At 39.8% G+C, this 3,251-nt stretch overlaps 2 non-coding genes across 2 annotated transcripts; both read right to left on the bottom strand.

Moving 5' to 3' along the window:
- Positions 1-73, bottom strand: trnar-ucg (transfer RNA arginine (anticodon UCG)). The gene has a single exon. It is a non-coding gene; the product is annotated as a tRNA-Arg (tRNA).
- A 2,779-nt stretch (positions 74-2,852) lies between these two features.
- trnar-ucg (transfer RNA arginine (anticodon UCG)) lies at positions 2,853-2,925 on the bottom strand. The gene has a single exon. It is a non-coding gene; the product is annotated as a tRNA-Arg (tRNA).
- Positions 2,926-3,251: the final 326 nt, after the last annotated feature.

Here is a 3,251-nt window from a genome sequence, read left to right as displayed (position 1 = left end):
CGAACTAGCCAGGAGTCGAACCTGGATTCTTCTGATCCGAAGTCAGACGCGTTATCCATTGCACCACTAGCCCACCTGTTTAAACGCTGACCATCATTAAAATTCGTCCAATAAGAAAGGACGCTTGCTTTAAAATTCTCATTCCAAGCCCATTTTTCTCATTGTGAAAGTCAAATGGCTGACCATAGCTAGGTATGAATATGGCGCATTCAATCTTGTTGGGGAAATGAGCTTTTCTTTTAGAATAAAAGAAAAGCTAATTTTTTTCGTGGCTTTTGTACTTCAGCTTCTTCCACTGAGTATTCTTACTCGGTGAAAACGAATGCTCCCGATGGCTCGGACTTAGATTATTCTCGCTTAGCAGACTTCTAACCCGTCTACAAACGTCATATAAAAGTCTAAAGCAAAGGAAAAAGTGAAATAGAATAATATCACCCCATAAAATTACTTGTTCCTACCTCTATTGTTCATTGTAGAACTCAAATGTCTACCCTGAGAGAAAATTGGTGTGGTGCATGTTATTCTTTGGAATAATAACCCAGCATTAGTTTTTAGGCATTTTAAAATCTTTCGAGCTAGCCAGGAATCTTCTGATCCGTAGTCAGACCCGTTATCCCTTGCACCACTACCCCACCAGTTTGAACACAGACCTTCATCAAATTTCGTCCAATAAGAAAGGACGCTCGCTTTAAAATTCTCATTCCAAGCCCATTTTTCTCATTGTGAAAGTCAAATGACTGACCATAGCTAGGTGTGAATATGGCGCATTCAATCTTGTTGGGGAAATTAGCTTTTCTTTTAGAATGAAGGAAAAGCTAATTTCTTTCGTGGCTTTTGTGGCTTTTGCACTTCAGCTCCTTCCACTGAGTATTCGTACTCGGTGAGAACGAATACTCCCGATGACTCGGACTGAGATACTTCTCGCTTAGCAGACTTCTAACACGTCTACAAACGTCAAATAACAGTCTAAAGCAAAGGAATAAGTGAAAAAGAATGATATCACCCCATTAAATTCCTTGTTCCTACCTCTATTGTTCATTGTGAAACTCAAATGCCTACCCTTAGAGTAATTTGGTGTGGTGCATGTTATTCTTTGGAATAATAACCCAGCATAAGTTTTTAGGCATTTTAAAATCTTTCGAGCTAGCCAGGAGTCGAACCTGGAATCTCATGATCCATAGTAAGACGCGTTATCCATTGCACCACTAGCCCACCTGTTTATTCACATACCGTCATTAAAATTCGTCCAATAAGAAAGGACGCTTGCTTTAAAATTCTCATTCCAAGCCCATTTTTCTCATTGTGAAAGTCAAATGGCTGACCATAGCTAGGTATGAATATGGCGCATTCAATCTTGTTGGGGAAATGAGCTTTTCTTTTAGAATAAAAGAAAAGCTAATTTTTTTCGCGCCTTTTGTCCTTCAGCTCCTTCCACTGAGTATTCTTACTCGGTGAGAACGAATACTCCCGATGGCTCGGACTTAGATTCTTCTCGCTTAGCAGACTTCTAACCCGTCAACAAACGTCACATAAAAGTCTAAAGCAAAGGAAAAAGTGAAATAGAATGATATCACCCCATAATATTTCGTGTTCCTACCTCTATTGTTCATTGTGAAACTCAAATACCTACCCTTAGAGTAATTTGGTGTGGTGCATGCTATTCTTTGGAATAATAACCCAGCATAAGTTTTTAGGCATTTTAAAATCTTTCGAGCGAGCCAGGTGTCGAACCTGGAATCTTCTGATCCGTAGTCAGACACGTTAGCCATTGCTCCACTACCCCACCTGTTTGAACACAGACCTTCATTAAAATTCTTCCAATAAGAAAGGACGCTCACTTTAAAATTCTCATTCCAAGCCCATTTTTCTCCTTGTGAATGTCAAATGGCTGACCAAAGCTAGGTGTGAATATGGCGCATTCAATCTTGTTGGGGAAATGAGCTTTTCTTTTAGAATAAAAGAAAAGCTAACTTTTTTCGTGGCTTTTGTACTTCAGCTCCTTCCGCTGAGTATTCGTACTCGGTGAGAACGAATACTCCCGATGGCTCGGACTTAGATTCTTCTCACTTAGCAGACTTCTAACCCGTCTACAAACGTCATATAAAAGTCTAAAGCAAAGGAAAAAGTGAAATAGAATAATATCACCCCATAAAATTACTTGTTCCTACCTCTATTGTTCATTGTAGAACTCATATGTCTACCCTGAGAGCAATTTGGTGTGGTGCATGTTATTCTTTGGAATAATAACCCAGCATTCGTTTCCAGGCATTTTAAAATCTTTCGAGCTAGCCAGGAGTCGAACCTGGAATCTCATGATCCATAGTAAGACGCGTTATCCATTGCACCACTACCCCACCAGTTTGAACACAGACCTTCATCAAATTTCGTCCAATAAGAAATGACGCTCGCTTTAAAATTCTCATTCCAAGCCCATTTTTCTCATTGTGAAAGTCAAATGACTGACCATAGCTAGGTGTGAATATGGCGCATTCAATCTTGTTGGGGAAATTAGCTTTTCTTTTAGAATAAAGGAAAAGCTAATTTCTTTCGTGGCTTTTGTCCTTCAGCTCCTTCCACTGAGTATTCTTACTCGGTGAGAACGAATACTCCCGATGGCTCGGACTTAGATTCTTCTCGCTTGGCAGACTTCTAACCCGTCAACAAACGTCACATAAAAGTCTAAAGCAAAGGAAAAAGTGAAATAGAATAATATCACCCCATAAAGTTAATTGTTCCTACCTCTATTGTTCATTGTGAAACTCAAATGTCTACCCTGAGTGCAATTTGGTGTGGTGCATGTTATTCTTTGGAATAATAACCCAGCATTCGTTTCCAGGCATTTTAAAATCTTTCGAGCTAGCCAGGAGTCGAACCTGGATTCTTCTGATCCGAAGTCAGACGCGTTAGCCATTGCACCACTAGCCCACCTGTTTAAACGCAGACCATCATTAAAATTCGTCCAATAAGAAAGGACGCTTGCTTTAAAATTCTCATTCCAAGCCCATTTTTCTCATTGTGAAAGTCAAATGGCTGACCATAGCTAGGTATGAATATGGCGCATTCAATCTTGTTGGGGAAATGAGCTTTTCTTTTAGAATAAAAGAAAAGCTAATTTTTTTCGTGGCTTTTGTACTTCAGCTTCTTCCACTGAGTATTCTTACTCGGTGAGAACGAATGCTCCCGATGGCCCGGACTTAGATTCTTCTCGCTTAGCAGACTTCTAACCCGTCTACAAACGTCATATAACAGTC

The sequence above is a fragment of the Gadus macrocephalus genome, chromosome 5 (genome assembly GCF_031168955.1).
Source record: "Gadus macrocephalus chromosome 5, ASM3116895v1".
NCBI lineage: Eukaryota > Metazoa > Chordata > Actinopteri > Gadiformes > Gadidae > Gadus > Gadus macrocephalus.
Note: the sequence above shows the minus strand (reverse complement) of the source record. Positions and strands in the feature narration are given on the sequence as shown.